Source organism: Schistocerca serialis, chromosome 5 (assembly GCF_023864345.2).
Source record: "Schistocerca serialis cubense isolate TAMUIC-IGC-003099 chromosome 5, iqSchSeri2.2, whole genome shotgun sequence".
Taxonomy (NCBI): Eukaryota; Metazoa; Arthropoda; class Insecta; order Orthoptera; family Acrididae; genus Schistocerca; species Schistocerca serialis.
The window spans coordinates 277,229,599-277,255,543 of NC_064642.1; the positions used below are offsets into that span (position 1 = coordinate 277,229,599).

The window sequence follows — 25,945 nt, forward strand, 5'->3', positions numbered from 1 at the left end:
AATTAATTGTGTTTCCATAAGGTTAATTTTCAAAACAACGCAATTTTAAATCGCAAAAATGTAAAAGCATCAAGAGGAGCTTCAAACCTTAATAAAATGTATCTATAATGAAGACTTGCCGCCAAGTGTATTGGAGATTGGAGTCTGAGAATTTCTCTGAATCGAGGTGAAAGATGTGACGTGGAGGAGGGTGAAGGGAATGAAGTGAACTTCTCTAGACAACTAGATACGCAAGAGATACCTATTTTTATCCAATGTGTTTTGCAAATGGCTCTGAGCACTATGGGACACAACATCTTAGGTCATAAGTCCCCTAGAACTTAGAACTACTTAAACCTAACTAACCTAAGGACATCACACACACCCATGCCCAAGGCAGGATTCGAACCTGCGACCGTAGCAGTCCCGCGGTTCCGGACTGCAGCGCCAGAACCGCTAGACCACCGCGGCCGGCAATGTGTTTTGCAGTTGAGCAGGAAACGAGTTACATCTTACAACTGATAGAGCTTCATTTTCGTGTGATTTATAGTCAATAATGTACTTCTATATTCAATAAACATTAGAATGATCTCGATAAATATCCCAAATAATCAAAACAGTAGCAATGTTTGCATTTATGCCGGAAGCGATTGCAGACGAGGAGATTGTGCCGGAAATGACTGAGAGTTACATTCATCGAAACGTCGAAAATTAAACTGAGGAAATGTGATAGACAAATATTTAATCCACGCAATTAAAAGTTATTAGAAAATGAAAATCACGTTGTTGCTGGGTAAGGGTAGCAAACGTCGTGTCTTGCAAACGAGTTCAATCGATTGAAAATAAAATTATGTGGTATTGAATCATGGCATCTACCATACCACGTCTCTTGTTTTGTGAGAGACGCAAAACGGAGGAACTGGAATGAGAGCGAACACTATTGAATGTAGGTTCGAGACCAATAAATCGTATCAATCATCACGTGAAATATATGTATTCTACACTTAGTTGATGAATTATCTTCACTTTGACTAAAGACATGCAAATATGACTACCTTACGAACCAGAGTGCCATTACACAAGACGTAATTAAAAGTAATATTTGTTTCCTAGCATGCCGTCACTGTAAACTTCCATTTGTGAGCTACGGTACCGGTTATCTCTAATTGATACTTAAAATACTATCGCATTTCGTATGATGTCCTCTTTCCTCGGTGTCACTTAAAACTCCTTAAAAGCACATTCAGTTCTAACAACATGCGTTACATTACCACGTACAACGCATTTAGTGTACTGGATCAGAATACCGACTCCGTTTACAACTCTGCCCACAACGGGGTCTGTAACTTTCGTAAAGATGAAATTAAATACCTTCTTCTTACCAATGTTCCTACAGCTTTTCAGTTCTAGCTACCTGCGGGAAGCGTGTTGAGTGCAGGACTTATTAATTTTTCCCTGTTATCGATGAGTCTAAAATTACTCTGCGGCGGCCAGCGTGTCCTCGGCCACAGTGACTATTTCACGAAGTGGTCAGACCCTTCAAACATTCAGCCCTAAAGAGAGGTCCGGCACGCAAGCAATGAGGGCGCCCTAAAGGAGCGCAGAGCCCCGTTGAAAATAAACACGGTTGAACAACCGTCGGCAAACAACCGGGGGCGTCGCTGACCTCTCATGCCTATCCTATGCTGTCTGTAGTCGAACTTCAACTTTAATTTACGTCCAGAAAATCGCTCCTTTGTTAAATAAGCGAAATACTTCAAACCTGGAGGATGTATTTTGCTGTTTTCCCGTTCCCAACTGGTGTTTTATCTCGCCGAGGAAGTGCTTTTGTCGGCACAGCTCGACGAAAATATCAGAGTGGTCGTACAATGCCGGCCCGACTAGAGCAGTGGTCTTTCTAGGAATGACAACTGATGAAAATGATGATGACGAGGATTGTGATTTTAGTGCACTAAGACAGTGATTTGGCGTCCAGAAATGTCCAGTCAGGGATCCATTGCTCGAAAGAAAGGAGACATTTCCACACATGTTAGTGAAGTTATCTTTTAGATTACGCTGGGAATATGAGAATTGTAAACGTTCATGCAACTTCTTTTGAAAAAGGCTATAGACAAAAATTCATTTTTCACTATCTATAAGTGCTAAAAGAAAATCCCACAGTATACGACGAAAATCTACGTAATTCCTTTGCAAATATTTTGAATCATCTAATGTTTCCCACCTAACGCACAAAGGACAATCACATGTCTATGGGAACCGGAATAATATGAAGTCAAAATCTTCTTGATTTTCAGGCCGCGTCATGTTTCTTCTAAAATGATCGACGTTTCGACCCCTCTGCTGGGATCTTCCTCAGGATCTTCTGGTGTCCACTACTGCTAGAACACTGACAGAGACGAGTGTCGCGTGCTTATAAAGGTGGAGTTTTCAGGCGTTTGTGCTGGAGAAGTGATAGATTTAACCAATACTATCAGTTCTCCATGACGTAGCCTAATAACCCAGAATATTTTAACTTCAGTGACAACGGCCATGAAAGCCTGCATACTTACATATATTCACTTCAGAGGCTGGAAAAAAAACTCAAACAAAAGTAACTGAAGACGAAGTGTAACTGACACCAGTATGTTATTAAATATTTGTTTGTGAACGGATGAAGAAAATACCTTTACTTTGGTGAAGTAGGAAATATGTTTTAAAAGATGAGCACATAAATGCCTGGTTTACAGAAACTTGGCGGCACCACATTGTTACTGAGTTTACTTTGTTCATGCTGAACAGTGAACAAAGGAGTACTGAAAATGTCTTGTTGTAGAGGTGATTCAGGACTTACGTTCCAAATGCTTAACAACTGCTACACTGATCTCTGAAACACGTTGTACCAGTGACATAGCAAGATAACGAGATGGCAACGATCTACAAACAACTGCAAGGTCACTAGATGGTAACAGTTTGATGGAAACCTGCTGTCTCGGGCTGTTCTTCGAGTGGATGAAACCTGTCGCTGTGACTGGTGCATTGAATGTGGGGTTGGGGGGAGAGGAGGGAATGGATGCCCAGCCAGACAAAGCTACTTATTAGTTACAATGTATGTTTTAAAGGACGGCTGTCACTCGTCCTCTTCCCCTCCCCTCAACACCCCGTCCATGGACGGGAGGGGGACCTGAAAATAATAGAGCAATCGTGGAATGAGATTATGGCGGGAAGTACCGGGTCCCATGCTACAAACCAGAGGAACATAAGATTTATTTCTTGTTTTGATCAGTGTTACTTCAGGCAACACGTAGGACACTTTTCCAAAAAGATATCATTTATAATTTTTTAACAGTTGTTTCAGCATTTTGACTGTAAACTGTTATGTATTTCATACAATCACGATTCAGGCTTTACAGCCATTCTCAAGTGCAAGACGAAATGTCACAAAATGTCCGACCTGCCTAAATGATACGTTATCGTCGAAATATCGTACATCCCGTTCAGAAACCAGTCGTCATAAATTTTTGTGACGTTTCATATTGCACTTGCAGTTGAGAACGGGTATAAGCCGAAATCATGATTGTGGGAAATAAATGAATAGTAATTTATAATAAAATCGCGGAAATTTCCTTACAAAGACTGAGCATGATTGTGGCCCTCCAAGGAGGGGGAATCTCATGAATGATGTCGGCCTTTATTTCTCGTGAGGTAGAAAAATTTCAGCATAATGGCTTATATTTACATTTTATTCCTCGTTCGTCCCTGCCAGATTGGATAATTATCTTAACAGCGGCATAATAACTAAGGCAAGTGGATTCATATCAACTCTTAGCTATTAGTAAATTACATATCACAATTTATGTGCCTCCACAGGAGAGAGAGAGAGAGAGAGAGAGCGAGAGAGAGAGAGAGAGAGAGAGAGAGAGGGTATCTGATGGGGAAATGGGGAAATTAATGAAAAGTTACATCAATGAGTACATATCGTGAAAGAGAATTCCTTCAAGTTTTGTTTAAAGTTAGTAGACGTCAACGTGAGATCCATTTGTTGCCCTGCACACGACGAACCGTTATTCCACTTCCCGCCACGTAATCGCTAACATTTCAGGTGTAACTGATCCAACCGCCGCGACGATTCTATCCCATAAATGACTGATATCCCTCATCTTCTCAATACACACAACATTTTTTTATGTGGCCCCAAAAGAAAAAGTCCAATAACGTTACGTCTAGGCGTCGTGTAGTACACATTGTTTCTGGGTTGCTCTGCAATGCACTGCGCGCACGCCTGGAATGAACTGAGGAAACAGAGGAGAAGAACACCACTGGTGCCGTCTCAAGGTCAAGCAGACCTGCCAACTGCAAGGGGGCCAAACTTCGTGAGTTGATGAATCAAACACCACAAACTACAATAGCGCAAGTCACTTTGTACAGATTCTAGGGCACATTAAAACTATGGAGTCCTTTTTCAAACACCCTAAACTAAATTAATTTTTCATTATTATTTTAAGCCGATGACTATTTTCTGCATTTGAATACTTTTATTTTCTGTCAAAATTATTTCATGCTCCAAGATTGATTATACACTCCTGGAAATTGAAATAAGAACACCGTGAATTCATTGTCCCAGTAAGGGGAAACTTTATTAACACATTCCTGGGGTCAGATACATCACATGATCACACTGACAGAACCACAGGCACATAGACACAGGCAACAGAGCATGCACAATGTCGGCACTAGTACAGTGTATATCCACCTTTCGCAGCAATGCAGGCTGCTATTCTCCCATGGAGACGATCGTAGAGATGCTGGATGTAGTCCTGTGGAACGGCTTGCCATGCCATTTCCACCTGGCGCCTCAGTTGGACCAGCGTTCGTGCTGGACGTGCAGACCGCGTGAGACGACTCTTCATCCAGTCCCAAACATGTTCAATGGGGGACAGATCCGGAGATCTTGCTGGCCAGGGTAGTTGACTTACACCTTCTAGAGCACGTTGGGTGGCACGGGATACATGCGGACGTGCATTGTCCTGTTGGAACAGCAAGTTCCCTTGCCGGTCTAGGAATGGTAGAACGATGGGTTCGATGACGGTTTGGATGTACCGTGCACTATTCAGTGTCCCCTCGACGATCACCAGTGGTGTACGGCCAGTGTAGGAGATCGCTCCCCACACCATGATGCCGGGTGTTGGCCCTCTGTGCCTCGGTCGTATGCAGTCCTGATTGTGGCGCTCACCTGCACGGCACCAAACACGCATACGACCATCATTGGCACCAAGGCAGAAGAGACTCTCATCGCTGAAGACGACACGTCTCCATTCCTCCCTCCATACACGCCTGTCTCGACACCACTGGAGGCGGGCTGCACGATGTTGGGGCGTGAGCGGAAGACGGCCTAACGGTGTGCGGGACCGTAGCCCAGCATCATGGAGACGGTTGCGAATGGTCCTCGCCGATACCCCAGGAGCAACAGTGTCCCTAATTTGCTGGGAAGCGGCGGTGCGGTCCCCTACGGCACTGTGTAGGATCGTACGGTCTTGGCGTGCATCCGTGCGTCGCTGCGGTCCGGTCCCAGGTCGACGGGCACGTGCACCTTCCGCCGACCACTGGCGACAACATCGATGTACTGTGGAGACCTCACGCCCCACGTGTTGAGCAATTCGGCGGTACGTCCACCCGGCCTCCCGCATTTCCACTATGCGCCCTCGCTCAAAGTCCGTCAACTGCACATACGGTTCACGTCCACGCTGTCGCGGCATGCTACCAGTGTTAAAGACTGCGATGGAGCTCCGTATGCCACGGCAAACTGGCTGACACTGACGGCAGCGGTGCACAAATGCTGCGCAGCTAGCGCCATTCGACGGCCAACACCGCGGTTCCTGGTGTGTCCGCTGTGCCGTGCGTGTGATCATTGCTTGTACAGCCCTCTCGCAGTGTCCGGAGCAAGTATGGTGGGTCTGACACACCGGTGTCAATGTGTTCTTTTTTCCATTTCCAGGAGTGTATTTTGCCACCATTTGTAAGACCCAGGTACGTAAGCATGCTACTCAACTTTCTCTGTCTCGTTCATTCGTGGCATTGATTGCTTTTGTCGCGTGGTGTCGCTTATTAATTAGCCTGTGCGCGCTGGAATTTCCGGTCGATTACTCGCCCTCATGCGCTCAGTGCTTCACAGGCTCTGCCTGTGTTTCTTCCCGCTACGTGACTACTGAGTTTCTCATTCTGGTATATCACTCAGTATCGCCCTAATTACACTTTTCAACGTCTTTCGGTTAGTCTGTTCCGCTGCATCTATTTTCCTCCCAACCTGTCATTATTGGCTATTAATCCTCTATTTTTATTTTAGGCCTCCTGTTTTATCGTGCTTTTTATGTGAGCTGTTACTCTGCCTGCATGCCACAGTACACTTCTGCCAATTGAATCTGTTCCGGATTACCCTGCTCTGGTTTGTATGTGAAATAATTGAGAGTACTCCTATCGGTTATTTACTGTATCATTTTCTAACTTGGAATACAGGCAATATTGTTCATATTATCTCCGACGTTTCTGCTGAGTTGCATACCTGATATATATATATATATATATATATATATATATATATATATATATATATATGCGAAATCTATCGTTTCAATAATTTATCATATAATAGCTGTTGCTGTTCTTCGTTTACCAAGATAAAAACCTTTTCTGAGTTCGTATTGCTGTAAACTAAAAAGCATTTGGTGAAAACAGAAAATATTAACTCGCAATTTTTGGAACCATACATGTGAACAAGACACGACTCTATATGATGACAGATGGCATACAAGTCCTTTTACCTTACACTGCAAGACCAAATACAGTAGGTACAGTTAACACAAATATCAAAAACATGCTAAAATGTCAGAGAAAGCTACAGTGAAACAACAGACACTATGATGATCTTGAAGTGGCATGACGAAAGAGATGTATGTATGTATTTTACGTGGCATACACCCAAAATTAATCATCTTTGAATATATTCGATGAAACTAATTTGGAAAAAATTCAAACAGAAATGTATAAAGGATTACAACGAGCCAGTGGGTGTAGTGAGCAAATATTACTCATTACTTACGTTAGATGTGTGAACTCATGCTATTCATTTTCGTAACGGAAACAGTGCCTCAGCCTACGATTTTAACCTCATGTATCACCAAGAAAGGAATCATCAGGAGCTCATCGATAATTCAAAGATAATACATTTAAGTTTCGAGAAAAGCAATTTCCAGGTGCTCTTTGATATTCAATAAAATGAAGATGGCCTGCAACAAGCAACAATAGAAGGTGAATTGAGCTGCGTTAATGCTGTAAGACATATGATGATGGGATGTGTGCCGTTCCTTGTTCCGAAATACAGTGTGAATCTGAACTTCACCGACAATATTTGGGAGACTGTTCAGGCATATTTTCTGAGTATTTTGGTACGAGGAAACTGCGGTCTCCAGTAGCTCGTTAGAAAGTAATAACGCAATTATCATCTTCCGGTTTGTTACCGCAGTTACCTTTGTTTCTACGAAAATATTTTCAGAATAGGAAAGACTTTAGTACCACACTGAGGTGACAAAAGTCGTGACAGATGGCAGATGGAAGTAGGATCGCGTACACGAAGCATAAAATGAGTGTAAAATGACAATGCAATGGAGCTGTCATTTGTACTCACATAATTCACGTGACTTTCGTTGCGAAATGATAGATGCGTAAGACATTCCACTTCGGAAATCTTCAGAGACTTCAGCCTCCCGAGACTCATGGCGTCGGAGTGTGCCGAGATACGAAATTCCAGGCAGTACCTGTCACCACTAAACGACTGAGAGCAGTCGCGTTTGCTTAGAGTTATTAGTGCTGACACACAAGCAGCAGTGGATGAAATAACCGCAGATATCAACGTGGGACTTCTCCTTGGCTCGTGACCATATCGGTTGGACCGTAGGCGACTGGCCTAATCAGATCAGTCACGAATTCAGTTCGTAAGAGTTGATGGTAGGGTTCCAGTGTGGCTCCATATCGTAAGGGTTTATTTACATGGAATGAAATGGGTCATCTGACCCAACTGAACCGATCATTGGCAGTACATGGTTACGTTCGGCAACTTGGAGGCCATTTGCAGCTATTCAGGGACTTCATGTTCCGAAACCACGATGACGTTTCACCAGGCCACAATTGTTCGCTATAGGTTTGAAGAACATTCTAGACAGTTCGAGCGAATGATTTAGCCAACCAAATCATCCTACATGAATCCCATCGAAAATTTATGGGGCAGATTAGATTACATTAGATTAGGTTAGATTAGCACTTGTTCCATGATCATGAATACGACACTTCGTAATGATGTGGAACGTGTCATGCTAATAAAAGGTGTCTATACAAGATATTACATTACACAAAATATTACATGACACTATTTTTTAAAATTTTTTTGCGGGGATTGGGGAATTACCAACTTATAATATCCAAAAATTCATCTAATGAATAGAAGGAGTTGCCATTAAGAAATTCTTTTAATTTCCTTTTAACTGCTATATGGCTATCTGTCAGACTTTTGATGCTATTAGGTAAGTGACCAAACACTTTGGTGGCAGTATAATTTACCTCCTTCTGAGCCAAATTTAGATTTAACCCAGAGTAGTGAAAATCATCCTTTCTCCTAGTGTTGTAGCCATGTACACTGCTATTACTTTTGAATTTGTTCGGATTGTTAATAACAAATTTCATAAGTGAATATATAAGTATATTGTGAGGCTACAGTGAAGACCTCTAGCTCTTTAAAAGGGTGTCTGCAGGATGATCTTGGATGAGCTCCAGCAATTGTTCTGATTACACGCTTTTGTGCAATGAACATTCTTTTACTCAATCATGAGATACCCCAGAATATGATGCCATAGGAAAGCAGAGAATGAAAATAGGCATGGTAAGGTAATTTACTCAGATGTATATCGCCAAAATTTGCAATGATCCTAATAGCATATGTAGCTGAACTCAAACGTTTCAGCAGATCCTCAGTGTGTTTTTTCCAGTTCAACCCTTAATCAATGCATACACCTAGAAATTTTGAATATTCTACCTTAGCTACCGATTTCTGATCGAAGCCTATGTTTAACAATGGTGTCATTGCATTTACTGTGTGGAACTGTATATACTGTGTTTTGTCAAAGTTTAATGAGAGCCCATTTGCAGAGAACCAATTAATGATTTTCTGAAAAATTTCACCAGTTAATTCTTGTCTTAGGGTGTGATAGCTATACTTGTATCATTGGCAAAAAGTACCAGCTTCGCATCTTCGTGAATACAGAATGGCAAGTTATTAATATATATTGAGAACAGCAGAGGACCCAAGACCGAACTTTGCGGCACCCCATTCTTGATTGTTCCCCAGTTTGAGAAATCACCAGGTTTTTGCATATTATGTGAACCGCTTATTTCAGCTTCCTGCTCTCTTCCAGTTAGGTATGATTTAAACCATTGGAGCACTGTCCATTCATACCACAGTACTTGAGCTTATCTAGAAGTATTCCATGATTTACACAATCAAAAGCCTTTGATAAATCACAAAAAATCCCACGGGTGACTTCCGCTTACTCACAGCATTTACTATTTCATTAGTGAAAGTATATGCAGCATTTTCCGTTGAAAAACCCTTTTGGAAACCAAACTGACATTTTGTCAAACCTTTATTTTTATAAAGGTGTGAAGCTACTTTACAATACATTACTTTTTCAAAATTTTTGGATAAGGCAGTCAGAAGAGAGATTGGGCGGTAGTTGTCGACATCAGACGTATTCCTTTTTTTATGCAGTGGTTTGACAATGGCATACTAAGTCTATCTGGGAATATAACCTGCTTCAGAGAGCTATTACAAATGTGGCTAAGAATCCCATTTATTTTTTGGGAACAAGCTTTTATTATACTGCTGGAAATGCCATCAATTCCTTGTGAGCTTTTATTCTTGAGAGAGTTTATTATCTTCCTAATTTCAGCAGGAAAGGTGAGTGGAATTTCACTTATATCAAATGGTGTGGGTAAGGCCTCTTCCATTAACTTCCTTGCTTCTTCTAATGAACATTTAGATCTTATTTTCTCTGCAACATTTAAAAAATGATTATTCAAAATGTTTTCAGCTTCCAGCTTGTTGTTTATTAAGTTTCCATTCGCTTTGATGGTGATGCCATCATCCTGTACTCTTGGTATCCCTGTCTCCCTTGTAATAATATTCCCAATTGTTTTGATTCTATTATCAGAGGTATTAATCTTAGACATTATGCACATGCTTCCAGACTTTTTAATAACCTTTCTTAATGTAGCACAGTAGTTTTTATAATATTTGTCTGTTTCTGGGTCATTACTATTTCTTGTTGTTAGATACAGTTCCCTTTTGTGGTTACAAGATATTTTCATTCCTTTAGTAAGCCTAGGTTTTTTTGCATGGTTTCTAATAATTTGACTTAACTACTTTCTTGGGGAAACAGTTTTCAAATTCTCTTACAAGTGTATCATGAAGTAAGTTATATTTTAAATTAGCATCGGGTTCCTTGTGCACCTAGTCTAACTGCTGAAGATTTTCTCTGAAATTTCTAATTCTTGAGTCATTAATTGAATGCACAACTTTGGAGGGTAGTTTTGAGTTACTGAATGGAGCTATGTCGTATACTGTAACTAGCTGAGCACCATGATCAGGAAGCCCATTCTCAACAGGACAAGAATTAATGTTTTTAAACCTGTCTTGGTCTATAAACATGTTATCTATCAATGTGCTGCTGTCCTTTACTACCCGAGTAGGAAAATTGATGACAGATGTCAAATTGAAAGAACCGAGCAAGACTTCCAGGTCATTCTTCCTATTACATTCTTTCAGTGAATCAACAGTGAAGTCCTCACAAATAATAATTTGTTTTCCCCTATCCGACAGATAGCACAGCAAGGCATCCAAGTTTTCCAGGAATAAATGAAAGTTCCCTGAAGGAGAACCATATAATGTTACTATTATAAAAGAGCCCTCCTTCAGTTTAAGTTGACAGGCACATGATTCTATATGTTGCTCTGGACAAAACATTTTTGTATCTAAGCTTTCTACACTGTGATAAATTTTGACATATATGGCAACTCCTCCTCTCACCTTATTCTCTCTACTCATATGTGCAGCTAGTTTATAACCACTGATATTTACCTTTTCCATATCAGACACAATGTGATGCTCAGACATGATCCGGAGTTCAGTTCGTGCACAAAATCCTGCACTGCGTTGTTTCAGCCATTAAGGAATGCTGTAGAGGCACTATGACTCAATATTTCTGCAGTGGACTCCCAACGAACTGTTGTGTCCATGCCACGTCGAGTTGCTGCAGTACGCCACGCAAAAGAGGTCCGACAGTTTACAAACGCCAGAGAGTACAAAACACTGAGTAAAGCAACAATCCTCAAACAAACCCGCCCAGCTAGCCGAGCGTTCGGACGCGCTGCTTCCCATCCGGGATGGCATGCCGGTCCCCAGCCAGCCTGTGGATGCTTGTTTAAGGCGGCTTTCAATCTACCTCTGCGAATACGGGCTGGTTACCCTTATTCCGTCTCAGTTACACTGTGTCGACGATTGCTGCACAAACACGTTTCCTCGTACGCGTACACCCTAATTATTCTACCACACAAACATTTTCGGCTACACTCGCCTGGTATGAGATGTTCCCGTGGTGATCAACGGGTGGCAGAACCGCACAATGACCCTGGGTTCGGGTGGGGCGGCGTTGGTGTGGGTGGACTGCAGTGGCCTGCTGTGGGGTGGTGAACCACAGAGGGCTACGTCGGGACGAAGCCTATCCGTCGTTTCTAGTTCCCCGGTTTAATACATACATACCTCCTCAAATACGTACGTACTGTGATGCGGCTGGTATCCCTGTCAACACTTCAGATAGTCCATCCTGCTGCAAACGTCGTCGTCTCGGCAAATGAGAGCGTATTTGTCAACACAGAATAGCATCTCCACACAGCTCTTTCATTGCGTCTAATCACCCCACACGTGAGGAGATATCAGACAGCTCTTCTTCAGTAAGTTTATCCATGCTGCTGTGTGTCATTTGTGACGGACAATAAATATAGCCTGCAAAACAAACCCCAGATAAAACCGAAAAGTTCCGAATTCAAGCCTGAGGACCAAGAATAAAGTGAGAATTTCCTTTGTCAGTAGCAAGTATCACACATTGCACACCGTCGACATTTTCCATGTTATGCAGAAAATGTAATGCAATGTAGATACAAAGAAAGATAAATGGAGATGAGAAATCAAACGTGAACAGAAAATATAATTAAACGACCTACACAATTTTATTGGTGGATATCATGTATACATTTTGTACCGCACAGAAAACACTTCTCGTAATGATCTTCTTAAGGTGATGCATTACTTATTTATTTATTTAACGTTATACATGACACTGTAGTTTTACAATTATGAAAATGAACCTGAAATATCAGCGGAATTTTAGATTAATAAAGATAATACAAATCATACACTTATCTCAGGTACATTTACTTCCACATACAAAATTAGAATGTATCAAGACATAGCAAATTACGGATATATCCCATTTTCTACTATGTGTACACATCCTCATCTTAGGGATACAAATCAGTTAGCCATCTACCATACATATAGATGTTTAAGGGTATTTTTGAAGTCATAGTTGACACCGGAGGATTGTCATACAGCTGACAATTTTATTGAATTATAAGAAATATTTTAAAAAAAAATTTGTAAAAGTATGAATTGACATATTTACCGAAGGGCCATCTTCCTCATTTTTCAGTCGTTTGCCTCCTCAGACTGCCCTCTTCTATGTTAAATTACACTACCGGCCATTAAAATTGCTACACAAAGAAGAAATGCAGATGATAAACGGGTATTCATTGAAAAAATATATTATACTAGAACTGACATGTGATTACATTTTCACGCAATTTGGGTGCATAGTTCCTGAGAAATCGGTACCCAGAACAACCACCTCTGGCCGTAATAACGGCTTTGATACGCCTGGGCATTGAGTCAAACAGAGCTTGGATGGCTGCCCATGCAGCTTCAACACGATACCACAGTTCATCAAAAGCAGACTGGCGTATTGTGACGAGACAGTTGCTCGGCCACCATTAACCAGACGTTTTCAGTTGGTGAGACATCTGGAGTATGTGCTGGCCGGGGCACCTGTCGAACATTTTCTGTATCCAGAAAGGCCCGTACAGGACCTGCAACATGCGGTCTTGCATTATCCTGCTGAAACGTAGGGTTTCATAGGGATCGAATGAAGGATAGAGCCACAGGTCGTAACACATCTGAAATGTAATGTCCACTGTTCAAAGTGTCGTCAGTGCGAACAAGAGGTGTCCGAGACGTGTAACAATGGCACCCCACATCATCACGCAGGGTGATACACCAGCATGGCGATGACGAATACACGCTTCCAATATGCGTTCACCGCGATGTCGTCAAACACGGATGCGACCATCATGATGCTGTAAACAGAACCTGAAGTCATCCGAAAAAATGACGTTTTGCCATTCATGCACCCAGGTTCGTCGTTGAATACACCATTGCAGCCGCTCCTGTCTGTGATGCAGCGTCAAGGGTAAACGCAGCCATGGTCTCCGAGCTGATAGGCCATCCTGCTGCAAACGTCGTCGAACTGATCGTGCAGATGGTTGTTGCCTTGCAAACGTCCCCATCACTTGACTTGCATTATCCTGCTGAAATGTAGGGTTTCACAGGGATCGAATGAAGGGTAGAGTCACTGGTCGTAGCATATCTGAAATGTAACGTCCACTGTCCAAAGTGCCGTCATTGCGAACAAGAGATGACCGGGACATGTAACCAGTAGCAGCCCATACCATCACGCCGGGTGATATGCCAGTATGGCGATGACGAATACACGCTTCCAATGTGCGTTCACCACGATGTCGCCAAACACGGATGCGGCCATCATGATGCTGTAAACAGAACCTGGATTAATCCGAAAAAATGACGTTTTGTCATTCTTGCACCCAGGTTCGTCATTGAGTACACCATTGCGGCAGCTACTGTCTGTGATGCAGCGTCAAGGGTTAACGCAGCCATGGTCTCCGAGTTGACAGTGTGGTGTCACCACCAGACACTACACTTGCTAGGTGGTAGCCCTTAAATCGGCCGCGGTCCGTTAGTATACGTCGGACCCGCGTGTCGCCACTGTCAGTGATTGCAGGCCGAGCGCCACCACACGGCAGGTCTAGAGAGACTTCCTAGCACTCGCCCAGTTTTACAGCCGACTATGCTAGCGAAGCTACACTGACAAATACGCTCTCATTTGCCTTGACGATAGTTAGCATAGCCTTCAGTTACGTCATTTGCTACGACCTAGCAAGGCGCCATTACCAGTTATATTATGAAGCATGTACCGTCAAGAGCGACGTCTACCAATTATAGATTAAAGTTAAGTATTCCAAGAACTACGTTCTTTTGTTTATAGGATAATTACTTTACCTTGTTCCAGACCTCACGCCAGACTGCGTGAGCTTTAAAATCGTGCATTTCGGCCTCCTCTAGCAAAACGGTGTTGGTTCTTCTGCCAACCCTTCAGATAGTCCATCCTGCTGCAAACGTCGTCGATCTGTTCGTGCAGATGGTTGTTGTCTTGCAGACGTCCCCATCTCTTGACTCAGGCATCGAGAGGTGGCTGCACGATCAGTTACAGCCATGCGGATAAGATGCTTGTCGCCTCGACTGCTAGGGATACGAAGCCGTTGGGATCCAGCACGGCGTTCAGTATTACCCTCCTGAACCCACCGATTCCACATTCTACCAACAGTCATTGGATCTCGACCAACGCGAGCAGCAATGTCGGGATACGATAAACTGCAATCGCGAGAGGCTACAATCCGACCTTTATCGAAGTCGGAAACGTGATGGTAAGCATTTCTCCCCATTACACGAGGCATCACAAGAACGTTTCACCAGGCAGCGCCGGTAAACTGCTGTTTGTGTGTGTCAGAAATCGGTTGGAAACTTTCATCATGACAGCAAGTTGTAGGTGTCGCCACCGGTGCCAACCTTGTGTGAATGCTCTGAAAAGCTAATCATTTGCGTATCGCAGCATCTTCTTCCAGTCGGTTAAATTTCGCATCTGTAGCACGTCATCTTCCCGGTGTATCAATTTTAATGGCCAGTAGTGTATTTTTTTATCTTTTAGGTCATCGGTATTCTGGTTTGACGCGGCTACACTCGAGATCTCAAAGTCAGGGTAGCACTTGCAACCTACATCCTCAATTATCTGCAGGACGCGCAAGTCGCTTAACGTGGCGTCACCTGAAATAAGACGTGCACCAGGTGGCCGAACTTCCCCGTATGGAGCCTTCCGGCCAACAATGCCATACGATCGTGTTTTTTTTTTTTTACCATCTAGATCTTCCTCTAGTATCATGGAAGCTAATTCCTGATGATGTCTTAACACATGTCTTATCTTTATGTCTTTTCTTGCTGTCGATGTTTTCCATGTATTCCTTCCCTTGGCCATTCTTTAGAGAACCTGCCTACCGTATCAGTCCACCTAATTTTTAACATCCTTCTTTAGCACCACATCTCAAATGCTTCTATTCTCTTCTGTTCCAGGATCCCAAAATCCATTTTCACTATCATACAGTGCTGTGCTTCAAAGATACATTCTCAGAAATTTCTTCCTCAAATTAAAACCAACATTTGATATTAACGGACTTCTCTTGCACTTTTTGCCAGGGTTCTCTGCTTTTTATTTCCTCCTTGCTCCGTCTTTCAAGGATTATTTTTACGCTGCCTAGGTAGATCTCTTTCTTAATTTCGTGGTCACCAGGTTAAGAACATGAATACGGAATCCACTGAAACTGCGCAACAGTGTGACGATGTCATTCGGCTGGTTACCTCAGAAGATTTTATGGATGGACTATAATGTTAGTTCAACAATGTGGAACGATAAAGCCACTAATGACACAGGGAGGTACATAAAACCACATATCACTGCTAATTATCGTGTTATCAGCGAGCTGAGTAATATCACTAGGGTTGACAGACGTTCTGGTAAAATAGATATAGCTCTGTTTCTTTCTTTGTATGACCATCGATTGCTGGAAATGCCGCGACGAACGAAGTGTTCGGATAAGAGAAGTATCGCTTATAATGTAGAAACCCTCTGACTACATCAAAACATTACTAGTTTAGGCAATATTAAATAAATAGGCAAGGAGAAGAATTTATAGTTTTTGAAGAGAACGTTAGAAAAACTGGAACAAAAATATTTAGACTTAATTGTCACAATGGCTTTAAAAAGACGGGGACAAGGAACTGAATCGCTTAATGGAAAATGAAACGGACATCGACAGATCGGTGACAGATTAAGAAAAAATTATATGCATATTTCGTAAACAGGCGTTTATAACAACAGAAACTTAAATATTCATTACACCTTGAGCCATGGTGGACCGCCGAATTATCAGTCTACAGGGGAAAGCTACTGTTGCAAGGTGATTGTTTCAAGGAACGAAGAACAGCGAAACTTTAAGGACTCAATGTGCAGAGGTGTATCTTAAGTAGAGGAAACAAAATGAAGACACAGTCATGGGAAGGATATTGTAGTTTCATATCTGGTAACTATTGATGGAGTCCAACTTACCTTCTAACGTCAGAAACGGTAAGGAAGACACCCTGCTAAACTACTCTTCCAAATGAAAACTGTACGATGACATTAAACCTAGAAAATATGGCGAACTACATGTTAGTCTACCTCCTATCGGTCAATACAGAAGGCGAATACAATGAATAGCATGAAGAAGCTAGGCGCTTCGTTACAACTCCTGGAACAAAGAAAATCATAATGATTTGACGCAAGAGAAGATTCGTGAAGTATTAGGACATATGGGTCTCAAACGGACGCCAGGATAAAGTGGCATTCATGATATAATTCCATTTAGAGTATTTACCATATTCCCTCATTTTGTTACAACTATTTTCAAACGTTGCCTTCAAAGAGGATGCTCTATAAAACTACGGAAGCGTGAAAAAGAACACAGCACAGAAATTACCTATTTCCGCCCTCATAAGTGTTTCACCCAAATAAGTAAAAATACCGTGGAAACTTTAGATAAACTGAATCACGAATTTCATCTACTTCGGAAATCATCTACATAAAAATAAATACGGTTCCATCCTACGGATAAGCACGACTTGTGCGTCAACGAAAATCACAAAAATTCGTAAATGAAAGACTCACAGGCAAAATGGGTGTAATCATGGAGAGCCTCGATGTAGAAGGAGCTTCCGATACGGCTTGGCGGTCTGGTGTTACTGTATATAAGAGTTGCATGAGTTTGAATTTCGTGGGAATCTATACAATTCTACAAGCCGCTACTTTAGCCACAGAACCGCAACGTTGAGAGTGACAAACAACAACGTTGGAAATGAGGAAAGCAACCAAAGCATGCTGGCAGAGCTCTTGTTGCGGTCCACTTCTATGAAATATATAACACATGTAATTCATTATTTACAAGCTTGCCTTACTCAGGGCATTCCCTCGTAATTCCTTTTGTGGATGTAGTAATTTCAGGAACCAAACGAATCAACACTCTTGAAATTGAGAATATCTGCAACCCAGAAAAGCACCAAGTCCGGAACCCGTCCAGTAACATTTAACTCTGATCGAACGAACAGAGATCAATGGTCATGTTCATAACAAAGAAAAGTCCGTGTCATAAATTACCACTAAGAGCATAGAAGTTCAGCAGGTAGATCATCTAAAATATCTGGGTGATACAAACGACAGTAAGTTGACATCCAAAACACATGCAACAAACGCAGTCAAAACAAATAGATGCATGGCTTCACTCTCTAAATATCAGCTATCCCCAACTGGGATTTGCGCACGGAGGTACTAAGAACTAGTTATGAAGGACTGGTATTATCTACAGAGTATTCAGACAAAGGGCACTCGCGTATCTTACGGTCAATTGCGACACGTAAAAAAACTCGCAAGGCAGAAGATAAGTACTATTCCGCTGAAGCATCCACAAACGGAAGGAAATAAGATAATGAAGTGTGTTCAGGGATAGAAATATTTATCAACAAGAAGCTCAAGTATCAGTTATAGCTCAAATCGCTGAATGCTCAAATAACCAAGTAAAATAATCTGCCATTATAAATGTGCTTATTTCAATGAATAATATAACGAATACTGACATTTGCGGTAATCCACACTGGTAGCTGGAGAACACTGCGTTCAGTGTGGTATGAGCATGAACGGTGGGATCAGCACATTCATCTTATGTTTTGTATATGGAGTTATTATAATTGTGATATGCCAACATCCATTGTGTTCCGCTATTTTTACACAACCGTTTGTGGCGTTATGACACGACAAAAAGAGCAGATGGCGAAGATTATATATATTGTAAACCTGAAGATTAGAAGATGATAACATAGTCTTTCGAAAACCGTCACTTAAATGAATGCAAGTGATTTTATCTGTCTGGATTTTATCTGTCTGGATTTTTTTCAGAATTTCACAACACTGAATTTTACATAATTTGATGAATCATAACTTCTTAATTTCTGAAATACAAAGCAAAATTAAAGGTAGATTTTGGAGCAATTAAAGCTCATACGGGGCGTGAATCAATAAACTAGCTGATATTCTAGCAAAGACAGTATACAAATCACAGAAAAGCAATAAGCTACTAGAAAATATGTATAAGTACAATAAATTAAAATAAAAAGAAGGATTTACAAGCAAATGGAGACCGAGTGATAACGAACCTAAAAAGAGGGGGACTAACGTGTTTAGGTACGACCAGCTAACGTTTAACGATTAAGTATGAAAGATGTTTGTGTAAACTTGGGTAGGAATTTTTCTTATTTAGTATTTGTGGAATTTAACTGTTGATCGCGAGAACAGGAGAGGAGACATGACAGTTCAGCTTAGATGTCAGCTGTGAAGAGCCGAGTCTTGGTTTAAAAGCAGTATGCAGCAAACAACGGAAATTTTTGAGAACTATTTTATGGATTAATGGGAAATTTACTACGGAGGGAAAAAGAGTTGATTTCTACAAGGGTACGGTTATACTCTTCATGAAGAATGGATTACGGGTAATGATCAAACTTATTTCATTTGCGGCAGCGGTTTGGTAAAGCGCCATTCTTGGTTCGTCAGACTTTAAGATCAGGAATCTTCTTGCTTTTCATTTCTCTTGTTAGGATTTATCGAGCTCTGTGTAAGAAACGGATTTAAGAATTAGGTTTTGAAAGTTTGTTTGGTGATAGATTATACATGTGAAGTTTAATTCTTGTAATTCTTAGATTATATTTACGTGAACTTAGGTAAAGCTTAACAGTTACTGAAGTTTCAGTAAATATTATTAATTCAAGCGATATGAGGCTGCTATTGAGTTCATTTAATCCAGAATCATTGTCCACGTCCCACGAGTCAATCAATTTTCTATATATTTATAACCTTTCTGAAAAATTATGAACCAACAACGGTAACTATGTTTTTAGAGAACGCATCGTACCTTTGTGTATCTCAGTAGTTGGATTTTACTGATTTGTTATCGAGGCGCCATGTATATAGGAGAGCAGATTGCACGGAGTTATCCAGCGCGACCATCTAAGATAAATAGTGTATTATATTAATCTTCCTTTAATCATATTTCATAGCGACCTACTTTAGTTTCAGAACATTCAGACAGAGCATGATTTTCTTAGAATTCTCGCTGTTGGATTTAACTGTGCATTGTCGCAGTTGAATTTTGTCACCAACTGATGGCGTAAGCAAGCTATCAGCTGTAGGGTCTGGTATGCGCACCATTCGAAACAGGACACCCAAAGCTTAGCATCAAGCAGATAACGTATCATTAGAAACACAACTAATGTTACAGATCCACCTTTACTAAATTAATTTAGAGAGATGACTTTCAAGGTACCACTATCACTGAATTTTACAGCCATGTCAGCAGGCCAAGGAAAACTGAAAGCCTATTATAAACAGTTCAAAATAATCGATGAAACACTGCGAATATGTAATTCAGGAGACCATTTTTATGAACCACCAGCCATTAATCTGTACTACACTACTGGCTATTAAAATTGCTACACCTACAAGATGACGCGCTACAGATGCGAAATTTAACCGACAGGAAGAATTTGCTGTGATATCTAACTGATTAGCTCTTCAGAGCGTTCACACAAGGTTGGCGCCGGTGGCGACAACTACAACGTGCTGACATGATGAAAGATTCCAACCGATTTCTCGCACACAGACAGCAGTTGACCGGTGTTGCCTGGTGAAATGTTGTTGTAATGCCTCGTGTAAGAGGGAGAAATGTGTACCATCACATTTCCGACTTTGATAAAGGTCGGATTGTAGCCTATCGTGATTGCTGTTTATGGCATCACGACATTGCTGCTCGCGTTTGTCGAGATCCAATGACTGTTGGTAGAATATGGAATCGGTGGGTTCAGGAGGGTAATACGGAACGCCGTGCTGTATCCCAACGGCTTCGTATCACTAGCAGTCGAGGTGACAGGCATCTTATCCGCATGGCTGTAACGGATCGTGCAGCCACCTCTCGATGCCTGAGTCAAGAGATGGGGACGTTTGCAAGACAACAACCATCTGCACGAACAGTTCGACGACGTTTGCAGCAGGATGGAATATCAGCTCGGAGACCATGGCTGCGTTTACCCTTGACGCTGCATCACAGACAGGAGCGGCTGCAATGGTGTATTCAACGACGAACCTGGGTGCATGAATGGCAATACGTCTTTTTTTCGGATGACTCCAGGTTCTGTTTACAGCATCATGATGGTCGCATCCGTGTTTGACGACATCGCGGTGAACGCATATTGGAAGCGTGTATTTGTCATCGCCATGCTGGCGTATCACCCGGCGTGATGTTGTGGGCTGCCATTGTTACACGTCTCGTAACCTATTGTTCACACTGACGACACTTTGAACAATGGACGTTACATTTCAGATGTGTTACGACCTGTGGCTCTACCCTTCATTCGATCCCTATGAAACCCTACGTTTCAGCAGGATAATTCAAGACCGCATGTTGCAGGTCCTGTACGGGCCTTTCTGGATACGGAAAATGTTCGACAGGTGCCCCGGCCAGCACATTCTCCAGATGTCTCACCAATTGAAAACGTCTGGTCAATGGTGGCCGAGCAACTGTCTCGTCACAATACGCCAGTCTCTACTCTTGATGATTGGTATCGTGCTGAAGCTGTATCTGTACACGCCATCCAAGCTCTGTTTGACTCAATGCCCAGGCGTATCAAGGCCGTTATTACGGCCAGAGGTGGTTGTTCTGGGTACTGATTTCTCAGGATCTATTCACCCAAATTGCGAGAAAATGTAATCACATGTCAGTTCTAGTATAATACACTCCTGGAAATTGAAATAAGAACACCGTGAATTCATTGTCCCAGTAAGGGGAAACTTTATTGACACATTCCTGGGGTCAGATACATCACATGATCACACTGACAGAACCACAGGCACATAGACACAGGCAACAGAGCATGCACAATGTCGGCACTAGTACAGTGTATATCCACCTTTCGCAGCAATGCAGGCTGCTATTCTCCCATGGAGACGATCGTAGAGATGCTGGATGTAGTCCTGTGGAACGGCTTGCCATGCCATTTCCACCTGGCGCCTCAGTTGGACCAGCGTTCGTGCTGGACGTGCAGACCGCGTGAGACGACGCTTCATCCAGTCCCAAACATGCTCAATGGGGGACAGATCCGGAGATCTTGCTGGCCAGGGTAGTTGACTTACACCTTCTAGAGCACGTTGGGTGGCACGGGATACATGCGGACGTGCATTGTCCTGTTGGAACAGCAAGTTCCCTTGCCGGTCTAGGAATGGTAGAATGATGGGTTCGATGACGGTTTGGATGTACCGTGCACTATTCAGTGTCCCCTCGAAGATCACAAGTGGTGTACGGCCAGTGTAGGAGATCGCTCCCCACACCATGATGCCGGGTGTTGGCCCTGTGTGCATCGGTCGTATGCAGTCCTGATTGTGGCGCTCACCTGCACGGCGCCAAACACGCATACGACCATCATTGGCACCAAGGCAGAAGCGACTCTCATAGCTGAAGACGACACGTCTCCATTCGTCCCTCCATTCACGCCTGTCGCGACACCACTGGAGGCGGGCTGCACGATGTTGGGGCGTGAGCGGAAGACGGCCTAACGGTGTGCGGGACCGTAGCCCAGCTTCATGGAGACGGTTGCGAATGGTCCTCGCCGATACCCCAGGAGCAACAGTGTCCCTAATTTGCTGGGAAGTGGCGGTGCGGTCCCCTACGGCACTGCGTAGGATCCTACGGTCTTGGCGTGCATCCGTGCGTCGCTGCGGTTCGGTCCCAGGTCGACGGGCACGTGGTTCCTTCCGCCGACCACTGGCGACAACATCGATGTACTGTGGAGACCTCACGCCCCACGTGTTGAGCAATTCGGCGGTACGTCCACCCGGCCTCCCGCATGCCCACTATACGCCCTCGCTCAAAGTCCGTCAACTGCACATACGGTTCACGTCCACGCTGTCACGGCATGCTACCAGTGTTAAAGACTGCGATGGAGCTCCGTATGCCACGGCAAACTGGCTGACACTGACGGCGGCGGTGCACAAATGCTGCGCAGCTAGCGCCATTCGACGGCCAACACCGGTTTCCTGGTGTGTCCGCTGTGCCGTGCGTGTGATCATTGCTTGTACAGCCCTCTCGCAGTGTCCGGAGCAAGTATGGTGGGTCTGACACACCGGTGTCAATGTGTTCTTTTTTTCCATTTCCAGGAGTGTATATTTATCCAATGAATACCCGTTTATCACATGCATTTATTCTTGGTGTAGCAATTTTAATTACCAGTAGTGTAGAATCGTCACAGTCATGTCAACAAACACTTCTACGCTTTCGCTAGCACAGAAACGCCGAAAATGTATAAATAAGATGTAAACAGAAAATTACAGCTGTTGACCGTCGGCAAGTGCCAACGCAAATATGGTAATATATTCTCCTACAGTCGGGAATATTTCTAATTACATTTAATTTTTTGTGAAATATTTCGAAGCGCTCGCTAAGCCATTATCTTCTTCCACGGATAATAACGATAGAAAACATCTGAACTGCACACTATTTGAACATTTTTTTGTGAAATAAATACATATTAAGAGCTTACGATGATAAGAGCTCAGTGCAGCACAAGTTGCTGCTCGCTGCACGTATCGCCCCAGGCAATAACTTACGGGATACACCTTACACGTAGCCTACGTGTTGTCACGAAGTCGATAACACCACAGGAAGAGCCCTCCCTGTGCAATTTATGTAGAGACCAATTTGTATCTAGATTTGTGTGTCATCGTGTAACAAAACTGTCCAAGCTCCCTGAAACATCAGGTACGTACAACCTTTTTCTCTCTGAAATAAAGCAGTTCTTGTTTAATAAACTGCAGCAGGTCTTTCTTACTTTCAGAAAGGATGTACTGGTCTGTTTTTTTTATTTTTATTTGTAGGTATTTGAAATAGGGCATATCTGTTGTGTACCAAGTTTTACAGTAAAATACAGGACGAAAAAGAATAGAAACGTTTGAATGTTTTCATTACCAAATCATGAAAACATTCACAAGAAATGTTTACGAGCCAATTCATCAAGCAGATAGCGCACCTGGAATTCACAGTGTAGTTTTAACTAATCATTTCTCCGAGAAGGACATTGTTACTGAATAAAATGAGAGTATATGGTTCTGTATTAGCATTTCATACAACAATTTCCAAAGTAACACCTGGCGTATCTTCTTCGTTTCCTAGATAACTATCTTGTTTGCCTATGCGTCTTTTTACGCAAAGGCAATCACCGAAGAGCAAAAACAATTAAATAAATTAATATTTTTCAGACACTTATACCTAGTAGCTTTAAAAGATAGTTCCGAAACGGCGCTTATCCTTGAGAAGTGCTTGAAATGCTTTAGGAACTGAGTGTTGACTAAACTTCCGTTTGTGACACACGTACGCTTTAATACAAATAAAAAAGACGACACACCAATAAGGAATTTTCCGAATGGAACTGATATCGATGGATGTGACAAAGAAATTATTAGAATTTCAGAAAAAAGTTTAGCATTTTAGAGAAATAACTTCACAAACTCAGCAAGCCAATGGCGCATTCCTCTATCTCTGGCCTTATGAAAGCAGTTATTCGGCTTCCCATTGATTGACAGAGTTGCTGGATGTCCTCCCAAGGGTTAACACGCCAAGTTCTACCCGGCTGGAGCGTTAATCATCAAAATACCAAACTGGTTGGAGAGCTCGCCCATAATATTATAATCGGCATCAGTCTGGGAAAGATCCGGCGACCTTCGTTTCCGCGGTAGGGTTTGGCAACCACGAAGACAGCAGTAGAATCTCCCACAATTGGCGTGCGGGCTTTGTGTTGCTGAAATTTAAGCTCTGGATGGATTGCCATGAAGGGCAATAAAACTGGGCGTAGAATATCGTCACCGTACCGCTGCGGTGTATGGGCGCGGCGGACGACAACCAAAGTAGTCCTGCTATGGACACAGACCATCACTAATGGTTATGAGGGCATACGGCGTTCGACAGTCCGGTTGGTGTCCCACCGGTATCCGGGACGTTTCCTGACACGTGGTCGCTGCTCACTGAGGCTCGCTTCGAGGCTGGAGTCTTCACAGAAGACAAATCTATTCCAGGCAATGAGATTCCAGGCCGAAGACACGTCTGCTTATCTTCAAGCCTGCCGAACCCTGCGCCGGTTAGGAAGGTCATCGGATCTGTCCCCAGTTGAGAACGTTAGAAACAATTGTCTTGTAAAAAATTCCAGAAATAAATTGCATTAAGAATATGACTTCTGAGTAAATAAACTCTTTGGTTACTATTTTCCACTCCTTTGTCTCTCTCGTTATGCGACGTAAAAGCTACATTTTAGACACTAAATGAAGTTCAAGGGTGCACGTCTCACAGAAGTCGCAAATGAAGCAAATTTTAATTATCCTTTCCAGTTGCTCTACAGCGTAATTTAATCTAAATGAAATGCACAGTCCATGGCGGTTTACATATGCGTACCAAATATTACTCTAGAAACGGTGCCGTGATCTGCTAGCGAGATCGCGCCTGGGACTGTGAGCTACGTTCGCGCTGTGAAGTCACTACTAGTCGCCCCGGTGCCAACGATTGCCCTGTAACGAACTTGTGACGTCACTGCTGTAGTCTTGCCCAATGTTCAAATGTGTGTGAATTAGTAAGGGCTCAAACTGCTGAGGTCATTGGTCCCTAGACTCTTACACTACTTCAACTAATTTATGCTATTAACAACACACACACCCATGCCCGAGAGAGCACTCGAACCTCCGGCGGGAGTGGCGGCGCAATCCTTGACATGGCGCCTCCAACCGTGCGTCCACACCGCGCGGCTTGTCTTGTCCACCGCGCTTCTGGAACGCCCGGCTGTGTACGGGGCCTACGGGAAATCAATATTTAATTGGAAAGGTACGCTCTGAATGATTTAATTTTGTCGTGTGGTATTAGGAACTTGCGTGTATTGAAACGAGCAATGAACAATTATTAAACTCGTCTGAAATAGTCACATCCTCACGTGCTGTGAGGTACTTTCACGGCCATATTGGCACGTGACGTCACAAACTTTTGGCCATCTTACCTTGAGTCGGCAGTCCTGTTGACGAGTATGATGTGTTGAAAGTGTGTGCCTCGTGAAACTGATATAGATTTCATACAGTGTTCGCATACAGTTCTTCGAACTGCACAAGTGTTGCGTCCCCTTTTGCCAGGGACATTATAAATCCCAAAAAGGCATGAAAGTGCACATGTTTCGATTTCCCAAATGTGTGACGTTGAGAAATCGGAAGATTGCAGCTATTCCCAGACAGGAATTTGTGTCTACGCATCATTCAAGGGTAGGTAA

General features: G+C 42.7%; 1 protein-coding gene across 1 annotated transcript in view; it reads left to right on the plus strand.

Moving 5' to 3' along the window:
* Positions 1–25,945, plus strand: part of LOC126481898 (nephrin-like) — a 462,484-nt gene that overhangs the window by 394,363 nt on the left and 42,176 nt on the right. The window lies entirely within an intron of this gene.